This window comes from Triticum aestivum, chromosome 7D, assembly GCF_018294505.1.
Source record: "Triticum aestivum cultivar Chinese Spring chromosome 7D, IWGSC CS RefSeq v2.1, whole genome shotgun sequence".
NCBI classification, from domain to species: Eukaryota; Viridiplantae; Streptophyta; class Magnoliopsida; order Poales; family Poaceae; genus Triticum; species Triticum aestivum.
In genome coordinates, this window is record NC_057814.1 from 311,634,497 (window position 1) to 311,651,495 (window position 16,999).

The following is a 16,999-nucleotide window of genomic DNA, read 5'->3' on the forward strand; positions in this document are numbered from 1 at the left end:
CACCATGTGCCACGCGCCCACGACGAGCAAGCCGACGCCCTGGCATGGATTGGCTATACCCGACAAGCCATACCAGCCTGTCTCCCTCGAGTGCCTGCACAAGCCATCTACCAAGCCTTCGCCGAAATCAGAATCCATGTTCATGCCGGATGACCCTGGAGCAGCCGGATCCGGCTCGAGGACTTCAGCGATCGGCCCGAGGAATTCTGCAGGGGGGCCGGGGGCTGCAACACCCACACCCGCCCAGGGGACTCCAGAACCCGGGACGGGGACTGCTGCAGTCGGCCCGGGGACTTCAGAGATGCAGCAAGCAACGGCCGGCTCCGACCCGCCGCCTCCCAACCCGGCCACCCTAGTACCGGTTGCTGTCATTATGGTGGTTGAAGCCCCATCTTGGGCCCAGCCCATCCTCAACTTTCTGGTGAGCCGAGAGCTACCAGCCGACGAGATCTTGGCCTAGCAGGTGCAACGCCGGGCGGCCGCATACACGATCGTCAACAAAGAGCTCGTCAGGCGCAGCGTGACTGGCGTTTTCCGGCGCGCGTTGAGCCGGAGAAGGGCATAGAAATCCTGAGGGATATTCATCAAGGAGAATGTGGCCACCATGCCGCCTCTAGATCCCTCATTACCAAAGCTTTCCGCCATGGTTTCTTCTGGCCGACTGATTTGGACGACGCCAAGGAGTTGGTCCGCAAGTGCAAGGGGTGCTAGTGCTTCAGCTCTAGGCATCACCTGCCGGCCTCTGCACTCAAGACCATTCCCCTCACCTGGCCGTTTGCCATATGGGGATTGGACATGGTGGGACCGTTCAAGACAGCACGCGGCGGCATGACCCATCTGCTGGTTGCGTGGACAAGTTCACGAAGTGGATTGAGGCAAGGCCTATCAAGAGGTGGAATGGTCCGACTGCTGTCACATTCATCGCGGATAACACCGTTCGGTACGGCATCCCACACAGCATCATCACCGACAATGGTACGAACTTCGCCAAAGGCTCCTTGACCCGTTTCTGCGTGACACAGGGCATCCGACTGGACCTCGCGTCCATTGCCCATCTGCAGTCAAACGGCCAGGTGAAGCGAGCAAACGGCCTCATCCTGTCCGGCATCAAGCCTCGGCTGGTTGAGCCGCTGGAGCGCTCGGCCGACTGCTAGATCGAGGAGCTGTCAGCCGTCCTTTGGAGTCTCCGGTCCACACCGAATCGAGCAACCAGATTCACACCCTTCTTCCTCGTGTATGGGGCCGAGGCTCATCCCAACTGACATCGAGTTTGAGTCGCCTCGCGTCACCATGTACATGGAGGCGGAAGCCAAGGAGGCACGAGAGGACGGTGTCGATCTGCTGGAAGAGGCCCGGCTGCTAGCACTCAGCCGGTCCGCCATCTACCAGCAGAGCCTACACCGCTACCACAACAAGAAGACCAAGCCGCGTGCTTTCCGCGAGGGCGACCTTGTGCTCCGGCTGATCCAGTGGACAACCCGCCAGCGCAAGCTGTCGGCTCCTTGGGAGGGGCCTTTCATCATCAGCAAGGCCCTGGGCAAAGACTCCTACTACCTCATCGACGCACAAAAGCGCCAGGGCAGCAAGAGGGACAATGTCGGCCAAGAGACGGAGCGTCCGTGGAACGCGAACCTTCTCCGCCCGTTTTATAGTTGATGCAGTGTATGTACCACGCTACCTTTTATATTAAGCAAAGACAATAGGTCCCCCGAGGCGCACTCGGGGGCTACCTTTTTATCTATATGATAAGCTTCGCCTATGAATGTGTTCTTTTATTCTTCTGCCCTGTCCGGGTCCGGTCAGCCTGCCCGGGGGCTCGCCGCCTTGACCTAAGTTGGCACCACCTGAAGTCAGCCAAGTAGTGTGCTGACGCCAAAGCCCTCTCTTCACCTCAGCTACAGCTCGTAGCGCGACTGTCCGGCTGGCAAGAGCTAAAGGCCGGAAACGTTGTCCACACGAAAAACGACTAAGGAAGAACGCCAACACAGGCCAACCCTAGCTCCTTGCCTTACGCGTCCGGCTGCCCAGCAGCCGGCCAGCCGGCTTCTCGCTCGACTAGCTACGCTGTAGGCGGCTGAAATAACTTACCTATTCTAAAGGGCCAAGTCCCTGACCTGGCCATAGACCGCAGCGCGGCTGTCCGGCTGGCAGGACGACAGCCAAAGGAAGACAGCAAGAGAAAAGGCCAAATAGAGCAAAGGCAAAACCGAGTTAGAACCCAGCAAAGCTCAAAAGCACGTGGGAAACAAAACAATTTACATTGCAAAGGCCCAAGGCCAGCATTCATCAAAGTTTTGAAATACACCCCAGTGGGTGGAACCGTGCATGATTAATTTTTTCTTAAGTATAAGACAGAGAATTTAAGAAGATAAAAAGGCCGCCTAGGCCGAAGGTGCAGCGGGCTGCTCGGACAGGTCGGCGGTGGCTGAGGCACCGGCTGGTGGGGCTTCCGGCAGGCGGGTCTCGGCCTGGTCGGCATCGGCGGCGGCTGACGTGCTCTCCCGTGGCTCAATGGCTGAGGCCGGGTCAGGCTGAGTCCGGCTAGTCGCACCGCCGTCTGGTGCGATGTCATCGCCTTCCTCGTCCTCGCTCTCCTCCATGCCCTCGTTGTTGGAGGAGATCTCCTCCACCGGGTCCTCCCCCTTGTCCGGATTCAGCCTAAACCAAGAGGGCGGCACCTCAGTGTCGTCTTCCGCCCGCTCCGAGATGAAGACTCCGACGTCGGCATAGTCGGCAAGGACGGCCACGCGCTAGACAATCTCCTCGCGCGCCGCCTCCAACTCCGGCCCAGCTTCCTGGCAGAACGTGGCTAGGTGGTCCAAGTTCATGCCAGGGTACCATGCCTTGACAAACACCAGCGTCGCCCTGGCGCCTGCCCGTGCTGCGGCACCCTTCCAGGCTTCAAGCCGCTCGGCCGCCACCTCCAACCAGTCGGCCGTCCGACTGGGAGTCCGGGGCACCTGCACATTTGGTTAGAGCGCCTCCAACACCTGGGACCCGGCACACTGAAAGCGGCGGAGCAGCGGGCGGACCCGCACCAGACGGAGCTGGACGGCCCAGAACTGCTCGCCCAGAGTCTGAGGCTGGTCCAGCACAATCTCCTCGCCCACCCGCCTCCGCTCCTCGCGTCGTTCCTCGATCACCTGGCCGATGGCGCCGGTGTGGTCCGGGAAGTAATCTGCGCGAAAATAAGACAAAGGAAAAAGAGGCCGGCTTCCAGCGACAGCCGGCACCTCCAAGCAAGAAAGAAAAGTTACATTGACCATGCCCCCGATCACCTCGTAGCCGTCCGACAGCAACTTCTCCCTCTCGGCCCAGTTCGAGCGCTGAGTCTCGAACTCGGACTTGAGGAGCGTCTCCCCGTCCTCCAGCTTTTGGACCTGGTCCGTGTGCCGGGTCGCCTAGTCCACCAGCTCCTTCTCGAGCCGGTTGCGCTCCGCGACCACCTGACTGCGCTCCAGCTCCTTGGCCTAAAGTTGTCTCTTGAGATCGCACACACGCGTCCTCAGATGGGCGGCAGCCTCTGCAAAGACAAAGAAGAATTGTCAGCATTAACAAAGAAAAAACTCGTCAGAAGATCCGGCCCAACTGCTCAGCAGTCGGCCCGGATCTCGGGGGCTACACCCAGTAGGTGTGCTTGTGCGCCCCCACTAACTACGGACCCGTAGGTCTACAATGAACTACTCATGAATCATTGGAGAGGCACCGATGAGGATGATGAACCCCTCCGTGATGGTGTCTAGATTGGATCTGTGGTTTCTGGAACTTGCGGCGGCTGGAATTGTGTTTCGTCGACTCCCCTAGGGTTTTTTGATTTTTGGGGTATTTATAGAGCATAGAGGCGGTGCGGGAGGCAGATGAGGTGGGCACAACCCACCAGGGCATGGCTGGGCCCTCAGGCGCGCCCTGGTGGGTTGTGCTCCCCTCGGAGCCCCCCTCTGGTACTTCCTTGGCCCATCGTGTGGCTTCTGGTCCAAAAAAATTCTCCAAAAAGTTTAGCTGCGTTTGGACTCCGTTTGGTATTGATTTTCTGCGAAGTAAGAAACAAGCAAAAAACAGCAACTGGCACTGGGCACTATGTCAATAGGTTAGTCCAAAAATGATATAAAGTTGCTATAAAATGATTGTAAAACATCCAAGAATGATAATATAAGAGCATGGAACAATCAAAATTATAGATACGTTGGAGACATATCAACATCCCCAAGCTTAATTCATGCTCGTCCTCGAGTAGGTAAATGATAAAAATAGAATTTTTGATGTGGAATGCTTCCTAACATGTTCATCACATATTCTTTTCTTTTGTAGCATGTACATTTGGAGTTTTATATGATTCAAAGCAATAGTCTAGTTTTGACATGGAGATTTCAATACTCAAGCATATCAACAAGCACCCATGTCCTTCAAAATATCAACACTAAAGCAAGTTATCCCTAGCCCATTATGCTCAATCATTGATCCATTCAGGAAACACACTCGCATATTAGCTACACCCAATGCTCAAGTATGATCATAGTACCCCTTAGTTGGTGCTTTATTAAAGAAGATGGAGACTCAAATAAAAATAGAAATTGCATAAAGTAAATAGAAAGGTCCTTCACAGAGGAAAGTAGGGATTTTTAGAGGTGCCAGAGCTCAAAGCGGAAAAAGATAAAGATAAAACATTTTGGGTGGCCTGCTTTTCCTGTCAACAAAAACAATCGAGTAGTTCCCAATACTTTCCATGCTAGATATATCGTAGGCGGTTCCCAAACAGAAAATAAAGTTTATTCCTTTTTCCACCATACTTTCACATTTCACGGCTAACGGAATCCATGGGTACCGTCCATACCAACACTTTCCAAGGAATTTATTATTTGACAACATAAAGTAAATTCATTTTTCTTTTCGGGACTGGGCATCCCTAATACCTTTGCCGTACTCTCGTGCAATGACAAGTGAATAAACACTCATCTTGAGAATAACACATCTAGCATAGAAAAATATCATCCACTCCCTACCGTTACATGAGCGGTACAAGGACACAAAAAGGAATTTTATTTTGAAGATTAGAGATGGCACATACAAATTTGCTTAGAACGACAAAAGAATACCGCATATAGGTAGGTATAGTGGACTCATATGGCGAAAACTGGGTTTAAGGATTTTGGATGCACAAGTAGTAATCCCACTTAGTACAAGGAAAGGCTAGCAAATAGATTGAGAAGCACCCAACCAAGAAACGAAAAATCTCATAAGCGAGCATTAAGCATAAATAACACCGAATAATGCACAAAAAGTAGGTTGTAATTTCATTGCATAACTATTGACTTTCGTGCTTGCATAGGGAATCACAAATCTTAACACCAATGTTGTTGCTAAAGCATAATTACTCATCAACATGACTCACATATTATACCATCATACCGCAAAACTATTACAAAGACTCAAGTTTATTTTTTCCAATGATCTTTATGAAAGTTTTTATTACATCCCTCTTGAATATCTATCACTTTGGAACTAGTTTCATATGTTGCTTTTGATAGCTCAAACAAATCTAAGTGAAGAACATGAGCATAGAAATTTCCTTCTCTAAAAATAATTTAAGTGAAGCATGAGAGGATTTCTTAAAAAATTTCCTAACTCTCAAATAAATCTAAGTGAAGCATGAGAGCATTTCTTCAAAAATACTAAAGCACACCCTGCTCAAAAAGATATAAGTGAAGCACTAGAGCAATTCCATAGCTCGAAAAATTTAAGTGAAGCGCATAGAGAAATTCTAACAAATCATAGCATAATTTTGGCTCTCTCAAATAGGTGTGTCCAGCAAGGATAGATGACACAATATAAAAAGAAAAACACGCAAAGACTCATATAATACATGACGCTCCAAGCAAAACTCATGATATGTGATGAATAAAAATATAGCACCATGTAAAATACCGACGGTCGTTAGAAGAAAGAGGGGATGCCACTCGGGGGCATCCCCAAGCTTAGTTGCTCGTTCCTCTTTGGATAATAACTTGGGGTGCCATGGGCATCCCCAAGCTTAGGCTCTTCTTACTCCTTATTCCTTCATCCATCGTGATCTCATCCAAAACCCGAAAACTTCAATCACACAAAACTCAACAAAACCTTCGTGAGATCCGTTAGTATAAAAAAGCAAATCACTACTCTAAGTACTGTTGCAAACCCATTCATATTTCACTTTTGCATTATATCTACTGTATTCCAACTTTACTATAGCTTATACCCTCCAATACTAACCATAGATTCATCAAACTAAGCACACAACGCAAAGAAAACAGAATCTGTCAAAAACAGAACAGTCTGTAGCAATCTGAAAACTTTGTATACTTCTGTAACTCCAAAAATTTCGAAACATTAGGACAACGTAGGCAATTTGTATATCCATCTTGTGTAATAAAATTTAGAATTTTTCGTCACTTCTGTGGTTTTTAAAATTTATTTTACTCGACGCAAAAGTTTCTGTTTTCCAACAAGATCAAATCAACTATCACCTAACATGACCCCAAAGGCTTTGCTTGGCACAAACACTAATTAAACATAAAAAACACAATCATAACAGTAGTATAATTGTGCAAAGCTTCAAGAACAGAAAGAAAAAGACAAAAATAAATTTTATTCATTGGGTTGCCTCCCAACAAGCGCTATCGTTTTATGCCCCTAGGTAGGTATAATGCATAGATCTAAGTGTTGTTGTCTTTAGTTTCCAACTCCTCAATCAAACACTTAGAATTCTTCAAAGATTTAGCATACAAATTTTCAATAACAATACTCCTAGGAACAAGTTTGAAGAATTCATTATTGTACGTAGGGTCTTTTATTATTTTAACAAGATTTGAGTGAATCCTAATCATCTTAAGATCTTCTTTGTTACTATTAGAAGTTGCACCCTTGTTTTTAGTGACTTGAGTAACCTCGCCAATTTTTACCGTGTTTTTTCAATACTTTTAGCGGAAGAAAAAGCCGTGCTTAAATTACTTAAAATTTCTTCCAACTTATCAATTCTAGCGGGGAACTCCTCTATTCTTTCATTGAATGCGGGTTATTTTTATTTTAGTACTTTAAGAGCATCTCCCGCTTTTAACCCGATTCTGTTAACAAGATTGTGCATCCTTTTATCTATTTTTTCAATATTTTCTTCAGTGAGCATTTTCTTTTCAATAGCATCAAGCCTTTCCATAACATGCTCGAGAGTTAATGTTGTTTCATTAATCATAAGTGGTGGCGAACCCACTAAATTCCCCATGGCATTAAAAGCATCTAGAGAAGGACACATCAAGAAATTCCCACCGGTAATCGTATCAAGGACGAATCTATACCAAGTGGTGATGCCCACATATAAACAGCGAAGAAGAACAATGGTAGATTGCTTACGAATAGATCTATTATGAGCATTACAAATCCTATACCAAGCATCTTCTAAATTCTTCCCTACCCTTTGTTTGAAGTTAAGAACCTCATTCTTGGGGGTGCATGCAATGCATAAAGAACTATCCATAACGGAAAAAGTGACAAACAAAATTGCACACGAAAACAGATCTGACGAGAAAATGGTGAACGAAAAAGAGGGCGAATAAAACGACAAATTTTTGTGAAGTGGGGGAGATGAAAACAAGAGGAAAATGGCAAATAATGTAAATTGCAATGAGATGATATTTGTGATTAGGAACCTGATAGATGTTGATGATGTCTCCCCGGCAACAGCGCCATAAATTCCTTTTGATGCGCCTTGAACTACGTCATTATTTCCCCAAAGAGGAAGGGATGAAGCATCAGATTTATGGTAGGTATTTCCCTCAGTGATGATACCAAGGTTATCGAACCAGTAGGAGAACCACGCAACACTATGTAAATGGTACCTGCACACAAAGAACAAATACTTGCAACCCGACGTGAAAGAGGGGTTGTCAATCCCTCCCGCGTAAACAGATAGATAAATTTGTAGTACATTGGATAAATAGATCTCGCAGAAATGCGAAATAAAATAAATAATAAAAATTGTAGTAAGGTATTTTTGGGTTTTTGGATTAATAGATCTGAAAATAAAAGCGAATAAAAATAGATCTCGAAGGCAAATATGATATATAAGAGACCCGGGGGCTGTAGATTTCACTAGTGGCTTCTCTCAAGAAAAATAGCATACGACGGGTAAACAAATTACTATTGGGGAATTGAGAGAACTTCAAATAATCATGACGATATCCAAGCAATGATCATTATATAGGCATCACGTCCAAGATTAGTAGACCGACTCCTGCCTACATCTACCACTATTACTCCACACATTGACCGCTATCCAACATGCATCTAGTGTATGAAGTTCATGGAGAAACGGAGTAATGCAATAAGAACGATGACATGATGTAGACAAGATATATTCATGTAGGAATAGATCCCATCTTGTTATCCTTAATAGCAACGATACATACGTGTCATGTCCCCTTCTGTCACTGGGATTGAGCACCATGAGATCGAACCCATCACAAAGCACCTCTTCCCATGGCAAGAAAAATCGATCTAGTTGGGCTAACTAAACCAAAGATTCGAAGAAATACGAGGCTATAAGCAATCATGCATATAAGAGATCAAAACTCAAATAACTTTCATGGATAAAATAGATCTGATCATAAACTCAACGTTCATCTTATCCTAGCAAACACAGCGCAAAAAGAGTTACGTCAAATAGATCTCCAAGAGACCATTGTATTGAGAATCAAAAGAGAGTGAGGAAGCCATCTTGGCACTAACTACGGACCCGTAGGTCTACAATGAACTACTCACGCATCATCGGAGAGGCACCAATGAGGATGATGAACCCCTCCGTGATGGTGTCCAGATTGGATACGTGGTTTCTCGAACTTGCGGTGGCTGGAATTGTGTTTCGTCGACTCCCCTAGGGTTTTTGGATTTTCGGGGTATTTATTGAGCAAAGAGGCAGTGTGGGAGGCGGCCTAGGTGGGCACAACCCACCAGGGCGCGGCCAGGTGGGTTGTGCTCCCCTCGGAGCCCCCCTCTGGTACTTCCTTGGCCCATCGTGTGTCTTCTGGTCCAAACAAATTCTCCAAAAAGTTTTGCTGCATTTGGACTCCGTTTGGTATTGATTTTTTGCGAAGTAAAACACAAGAAAAAAGAACAAGTGGCACTAGGCACTATGTTAATAGGTTAGTTCCAAAAATGATATAAAGTTGCTATAAAATGATTGTAAAACATCCAATTATGATAATATAACAGCATGGAACAATAAAAAATTATAGATATGTTAGAGACGTATCAGCGGCCACGGCCCACTGAGGCTAATCAGATGCATTATAAAGCTTTGTTCGGGAACCCGAGCGTAGGCACGGGCGCAAGCATTAGCACAGGCATGGGAGTGGGTGCGTCTATGTACATTGCCTCCGTCTCCATCTACGCAATCATCTCTAGCTCCTTGTCCATCTTTGCACACAAGGGGCGCAGAGGATCCTCTGCCCCCTCCTCCTCAATGACCCCAAATTAGAAGACCGGGGGGGTGCTCATATGGGCGCGCCATGGACCAGGTGTGTGTGATGGATTGGATAAGGGAATGGTGCAAGAGAAGGGACGACCTCTATCAAATAGCTGCCGCAGGCGTGCTCACAATTAAGAAGACGTGGTTGGATAGGCAGCCGGAGGGGCGGTCAAAGGCTATCGTGGCCTTATATCTCTGCTCTAGTATGCATAGACAACCAAGGCGGTCTGACGTCCGTTGTTTAAAGGCACGTGTTCCGGTGAGAATCTCTAATGCGGCCAGCTCGCACACCTGAACGTCGACCGCAGACATGCCTCTAGGTTGGTCGCCTACAAACATGCAACCAGGCAGCATGAACGTAGCCTACACAGATGCTGGCATGTGGCCCTCTCTTGTTAATCTCATGAAATAAATCATGACGGTGACACGTCAATAATTTCTGTGACACTAATAACCGTCCTAGAAAATATAACAACTTAGCTACGGATAATAACATCACCAAAAGGGAGGCCAGAACATCAACAAAGCTGGCAGCGGGGATGGCCCAAGAGAAAATGATTTTAGGCGACATATTATTCTTTGTCACTGAGAAGAGCAAATTTTATAGTGGCACAAAGAGATTTCTACCACATCTCACTTAGAATATGTTCGGGTTAAGCAACATAACATAAGTTTCAACACACTGCGATCCCTCTTAGTAGTACGGACGTCCTGTGACTCAAATAAGATATAAAGAACTATGGAAGAAAATTGCTTCGTGTCAGCACTTTTTTGGGGTCACTTCCATCATGCAATACCTTTGATAACAATCTTCTCGATTGACTTGTCATTCTTCTCTGCTGTGAAAATGATAATATTCGGAGTTTATATCAAACTCCTCCGAACTCCAGGGACCAAATCTGATTCGGAGCATCCTATGGTCATCCCCATGGACCTACCTACTATGTGTCCCATGACACCACTTGCACTACTACAGGATGGTCGAAACACGATAGTCGAATCAGAGACCCTTCGACGAAGCTATGTGCGATGCATCAACCACAAACATTGATGTAATAAAACTGTCAAAAAAGATGCAAAACATTTGCGATGGCGGCGACATCAAACATAGTCATATTAGATTTGCGTGTGCGATGAGTGGCAAACGGTTAATCCAGAAGAACTTTTTGCGATGATGCAGAACAACAGAAACGGGCAGCCAGATGAGGGTGTCTACGATATACGACATACAGTTCGCTAGGATGAACTGTGTGTGATTAGGCAACACAATGGAAACGGTTAGACTGAACAAGATGTGTGTGATATGCGGCAAATAGATGTGGTGGAACTGTACAAGGTACTTAAAATTAGCTAGTATATATAGTTGAACTAGTTATTTCCGTACGTCGTTGGTAGCAATTGGGGAAAAGGATGGTTGGTTCAGCTGTCGTGTTGAACTGTTTGTATAAAGAACGACTGCTTAATCTATGAATGAAATCTATGCTTAATTACTGAATTTTAGTTGCAAAAATTAGATACTGCTAGTGATTATTAGTTGCATACTTTGACAAATCGCAGTGTTACAAGGTTGACAAATGGCAATGTTACTAGATCAACAAATGTCAATCTTTCCAGTTTGACAAATGGCAGCATACCCAATATGACAGATGCAAATCTTACCAAATTGTTTGTACATGGTTCCACACGGGTCATCCAAAACAACCGTTTGCCTTGAAGGGATGTACAAATCCTGCTCGGGACATTTTCTCTTAGCTTAGTGCCGAAGTCTGGCTTTGCATACCGTATTCAATCTGAACCGTTTGCGTTGAAGAGAAGCACAAATCCTGCGCTGCGAATTTTCCCTTGACTTAAGGGGGAAGACCATAGCTCTCACTATGCAAACGGGTGTTCTATCTAAAACATTTGCGATCAAGAGCTGCACAAATCCTGCTCGGCACATTTTCCCTTGGCTTCCTGGGGAAGCTGTCGGTTTGCGTACGGGTGTTCAAACTAAAACGTTTGTGATGAGTGTTTTATATTTTAAAACCATTGACATTTTTTTCAAAAGAAAATCGTTTGATAATTCGGTACATTAAGAGAGAGAAAACACAAGTTCGTTCAAACCATATCTTTCATTCCGTCACACAACGATTTATATTCATATGATCGAGATATAGTTTTAAACCCCCCAAAACAATATTTCCAGCGGCGGCGGAGGCGGCGTGCCGCGCCTCGTTGTCGTTGTCGTCCTCCAGGACGCCGTTGTTGAAGTCTTCAAGGCAGCACGGAATGTTCTTCACTTGGAAATCAAACATCATGTCATCGCGCGATCGACTGGTGGGGCGCGGGAGGACGGCAGCTGGCGGCGCTGAGTGGTAGCGGTCGACAGCGGCATCCCATGCCGCTGAGGGGGGCGCGCACACGGGCACGGGCGCGGCAGGTGCAGCCAAACGCACAAGGACCGGCGCCGCGGTGGGTGGAGGGGCGCGCACGGACACGGGCACGTGCGCTGGCATTGGCATGTACACAAGCTCGCGCGGGTCTACGGAGACCTCGCTGACGCCCGCGGCTTCCAATTCTTCGATAGTGCTCGGCGACCAGCCCGTCAATGCTACGGGGATGGTCATTGGCGCAGGCGCGGGGATGGGAGCTGGGATGGGAGCGGGGCAGCAACCGTCACGGCCAACTCGTTCAGGGACCTGTCCATGAGGCCCCATTCCTCCTTATTTTCTATCTGCTCTCGCTCGGAGTCGACTTCACCAAACTTGAAGACTAGTGGCAGATGATCCTTCTACGCCATGGCGTTGGTGGAGGTCTGCGGGAGGAAGGGGAATGGGAGGCGAACAGTAAGGCCACTCGTATTAAACAGCGGCCCGGGCGCCATTAATGGAGAGGATGCGAGCAAGGCGGGCGGCCATGGAAGTCAAAGGGCTCGCTTCCAAGTGAACCTACACAGCGTACAGCTCGCACGCTTCCCGGTGAGCCTACGCATTGGAGGACAACTTGCACACCTCTCGGCAGCCTACGCACCGGACTATGCTCACACGCCTCCTGTTCAGTCAAGCAGCTGTCCGCACGGCACCTCCTCTAGCCATTAAAAACCAAGACACGTGGCGTCACGTGAATGGTTAACAGAACACACACGTTTTGAATTATACTAACGTTTGAGATATTGAAGTGGCACTTATTTTTTGAAAATGCCTTTGTTGGCTGTTATTCGAGTACGCCTTCTCTCAAAATGGACACGAAAAATACCACAGCATGTCGGGTGCCATTGCATGAGAGCATGCCAAGTTTCATGAATCTCATACGAGCTTTGGATTTACTATAATTTAGAAACAAAGTATCTCAACATTTTGCCGGCAATCAACAGGGCCCTCGTGTTTGAAATTCATTCCCATTTCTTGCATGGGACCTAAGCATGCACCCAAGGACACACATTTCATATGTCAAGCCATTTTTTTGCACTCGAGCATGTGCATGTAGTTCAAATTTGAATTATGCACATAAAACGCCTAGAAAACCCAGTTAATGTATAAAAATGTCCAAGCGAACCCTGAAAAATCCCAAAAATTGACACAACACTCCTGTCATTCTATGTTGACACTAGAAAATTTATGAAAGCAAGAAGAGGAAACAAATATCGTTTCATCCCCAAGGGTGGCACGTTCCCTCCCAAAACCATCAGGCTTGTTTTGAGAAGCTCTCGTTTGCGAGAACCTTATACCCGAACCTGCCCCAAATGAGACAATTTTTTACCACATCATGTTGATGCCACTCCATGATAGCATGTCAAGTTTCATGAACTTCCGACGAGTTTTGGATTTAATAGAATTTAAAAACCATGTATCTCAATGTTTGCGGCCGAGCGACGGTGGGAAGGTGTTTGACATTCATTCCCATTTCTTGCATGGGACCTAAGCATGCAGCCAAGGACACATATTTGATTTTTCAGACAATTTACATGCACTGGAGCATGTGCATGTAGTTCGAATTTGAATTATGCACATAAATGCATAGGAAACTCAGTTAATGTATAAAAATGTCAAAACGAGCCCTGAAAAATTCCTAAAATTAACACAACACTCATGTTGTTCTATGTTGACACTAGAAAAAATGGAAATCAAGAAGAGGCAACGGATATCATTTCGTCTAGAAAGGTGAAATGTTCCCTACCGTAACCTTGAGGCTTGTTGTGAGAAGGTCTAGTTTGTGAGAAGCTTATATACCCCAACCTGCCCCAAATGGGACAATATTTTTACCACTGCATGTTGATGCTGTTCCATGCTACCATGTCAAGTTTCATAAATTTCAAACGCGTTTTCGACTTACTAGAATTTAAAAGCCATGTATCTCAATGTTAGCAGCCGAGCGACGGTGGCAAGGTGTTTGACATTCATTCTCATTTCTTGCATGGGACTTAAGCATGTAACCAAGGACACACATTCCAATTTTGAACCCATTTATATGCACTGGAGCATGTGCATGTAGTTCAAATTTGAATTATGCACATGAATGCATAGAAAACTCAGTTAATGTATAAAAATGTCCAAGCGAACCTCGAAAAATCCCAAAAATTGACACAACACTCGTGTTGTTCTATGTTGACACGAGAAATTTTTTGGAAGTAAGAAGAGGCAACAGATATCGTTCTGTCCCCCAAGGCGGCACGTTCCCTGCCGAAACCATCAGGCTTGTTGTGAGAGAAGCTCTGGTTTGCGAGAAGCTTATACCAAAACCTGCCCCAAATGGGACAATATTTTTACCATGGCATGTCGATGACATTCCATGATATCATGTCAAGGTTCATGAATTTTAGACGAGTTTTCAATTTACTAGAATTTTAAAACCATGTATCTCAATGTTAGCGGTCGAGCGACAGTGTCAACGTGTTTGACATTCATTCTAATTTCTTGCATGTGACCTAAGCTTGCAACCAAGGACAAACATTTGATTTTGCAACCCGTTTTTATGGACTGGAGCTTGTGCATGTAGTTCAATTTTGAATTATGCACATAAATGCCTAGAAAACTCAGTTAACGTATAAAAATGTCCAAACGATCCCCGAAAAAAATCCAAAATTTAACACGACACTCCTATTGTTCTATGTTGACACCAGGAAAAAATTGAAAGGAAGAAGAGGCGACGAATATCGTTTTTTCCACAAAGGTGACACGTTTACCTAATAGAACCATGAGGCTTATTATGAGAAGCTCTGGTTTGTGAGAAGCTTATACCATACCCTGCCCCAAATGGGACAGTATTTTTTACCCTAGCATGTTGATGCCATTCCATGATAGCATGCCAAGGTTCATGAATTTCAGACGGGTTTTGGATTTACTAGAATTACAAAAGCAAGTACCTCAACGTTTGCCGGAGAGCGACGGTGCCGTGGTGTTCGAAATTCATCCCCATTTCTTGCATGGGACATAAGCATAACTCATGGACACATATATGATTTTACAACCCATGTTGGTGCAACGGAGCATGTGCATGTAGTTTAATTTTGAATTGTGCACCTGAAATGGCTAGAAAACCAATTTAATGTATAAAATGTCCAAACAAACCTAGAATAATTCCAAATTTTTTATGGCACACATATAGTTGCATGTTCACTGCATAAAAGTTCTAGCAATTCAAACACCGTCCATTGCCGTTGTGACCCCATTATGTAATTCAAATCAAGATGAAAAATCAAGTAGATCCCACACAGTTTATTATCACCAACCGTGTGAGATGCAGTACAAAATATCCTGGAGCACCATCGGTTTATAGTACCCTATGGCTTACATGAGAAGGTGCGTCCGCTACAGTCCACAGCCAACGTGTCAAGCACACTAGCTCGCTCCCCAAATATCATTTCACTGTTCAATCGTCGCTGGTGAAAGATGGGGTCGTGGACCCGCGTCGCGAGGGCAACTTTGGCGGTCCACTCCGACGAGAGTGCGGCCGCAGCCGCCATGCGCGTGCTAACAAGGTGCATGAGCGCGGGCGCAATCTGTGACCGGGCGACCAAGGCAGCCCAAACGGCCGCTGTTGCTTCTCAGGTGGCGGCAGCAACATCTTCCTCGGGGATAGCAATTGGTGAGAGCGGCACAGCAGCTGTCCATTCCACAGCGGCGGCCTTAACCCTGATGGTGGCCGCCCACGATCATGTTGAGGCCGCCCACGCCCAGCTTGTGGCGGTCACCGCACAAATGGAATGAAGCTTCTCCGACAACGGTCAGCAACCCAGGGCTGAAGAGTTGGCAATCGCCGAGAGCGTTCGAGCAGCGGTTCATTCCTCCACCGCATACCTTGCAATGACGGAGCCCATCCAAGCCCAGATCGCGGCCGCCCATGTCCAGCTCGTGGCGGCCTTTTCCAAAGAGATGGCGGACGCGGATGGCGACATGTTTGCCGAGTATGGTGCGATGGATGCCATGGAGCCCCTTCCCCAGGAGATCGTCGGGCGCGAGCTGGACATGGAGGAGAAGGCGGAGATCGACGAGCGCCAGCCGTAGTGGTACTCTTTGTTTTGTTTAATTAAGAGCGCCGATCTTTAATTTGTTAGAGTTATGTTTAGGTTAGCTAGCTCTGTTTAATTGCTGAACTTGCTCGATTAAGAAGTGTGGGTGTGCTGTAGCCTCCTTTCTGTACCCAAATTACGCAATGACGTGGATGACCACTATAACCTGGGAAATTTGAACCAAAATTTTTGATGTTCAAACTCATCACACATGGGTTAAGCTATCTAAATCGTTTGTGATGTTCACATATCGTACACAGTTCTGAATAAGGGACCGTGTCTGATGACACTTTGCATGCCAATTTTTTCGCTAAACCGATTCAAAAATTTCGGCTTCCGCGGAAATATCTACCTCCCCGCCCCCTCACCCTTACCAAAAGCCACATTTCCCCTGTTTCCGCCTTCCTTTCCAAGTAGAAACCTTCACTCCTTGCTTGCAGTGCCGCCTCCTCGCCGGCAACCCTCCTTCACACTACTCGGCCTCGTCTATCCAGGCAGGTAATACACACTCGACCCCCATCGTCCTCCTCCTTCCACATTCCACATGCCCCGACCGCCGTTGCGACACCTTCCACCCAAATCACCGACCCCTCCACCAAATAAGCACCACCCTAAGCCATGGTGCACGCAGTATAGCCAGGAGCTTAAGGAGCATTTGGCAGCAGAGAAGCAAATCGCGGCCGCACGCGCGGATGAGGTCACGATGGCTGCCATTCATGCCGACCCCCAGATCTTGGAGGAGCACCTTGCCGTTTGCTAGCTACGCCGATTAAGCATGCTCGGTTTACCCTTTGCGTGTGCTGCTCCTGCATTTCCTTAACAAATTCTAGTGAATTGTGCTATGTAATTTTACCATGCAATATGTTGCTCTAGTGTATATGTTCTATACGTCGTGCAGTGTGGTGCTCACTTATTAACTGTTTGGTTAATTAGTTGTCGTCTTCAGTTAACTGTTTGGGTCAATTCTGCAAATGTGATGTTCAATTCTTCAGGCTGCAATTTTGTATTGTCTTCCATGT